At 59.1% G+C, this 611-nt stretch overlaps 1 protein-coding gene across 1 annotated transcript in view; it reads left to right on the top strand.

Annotated features, from left to right (window-relative positions):
- The window catches only part of MYT1L (myelin transcription factor 1-like), a 132,683-nt gene that overhangs the window by 54,146 nt on the left and 77,926 nt on the right, over positions 1-611 (top strand).

Here is a 611-nt window from a genome sequence, read left to right as displayed (position 1 = left end):
GAAGCCCCCTGAGGTCACCTGCACAAGTCGAGGGACCCAGGTGGTCCTGCCTCAACCCGAGAAAGACCTCGAGAGACCTTCTTCAACACGTCTCGATGCCAGATTCCCCTACTATGACTTGAGACCAATGACGCGCTCCCACTCGCCATTCGCATGGAGACCCGACTTCCTTAGCGCCTCACGAGAGGCTCACTGACCTCGCCGTCGTATCTCGCGAGAAACCGCACACTGGGGCCGCCGCTCGAGAACAACCCCGAGCCTCCCCCGTCATCGCGACTTGAGGGCCTTCGTCTCCTGTATGGCCTAGAGACCAATCTCTCGACCTCTCTCCAAACGCCTCAGGAGGCTTGACTCACTTTAGTCCACCCAGTGAGCTCCAAGAGATACCCGTCGCGACTCGAGAGCAGAGCGGGGTTCTTTGCTTCCACTCGAGATGGCTGCCTGTCTCGCCCGGTGCGTCTGGAATGCAACCCCGAGATCCCTGTCGCCCCTGGAGAGGAACATTGGCTTCTGGACAGAAGCCTAGATGAGGTCTATTGGCCCTGCAGTCACTCGAGAGCAATCCCCAGCTTTCCTTCGCAACTCGAATGGAAGATTGGACTTCCCTGGGC

The sequence above is a fragment of the Bison bison genome, unplaced genomic scaffold, assembly GCF_000754665.1.
Source record: "Bison bison bison isolate TAMUID 2011002044 unplaced genomic scaffold, Bison_UMD1.0 scf7180017864266, whole genome shotgun sequence".
Taxonomy (NCBI): Eukaryota; Metazoa; Chordata; class Mammalia; order Artiodactyla; family Bovidae; genus Bison; species Bison bison.
This window is presented reverse-complemented; position numbering and strand designations above follow the sequence as displayed.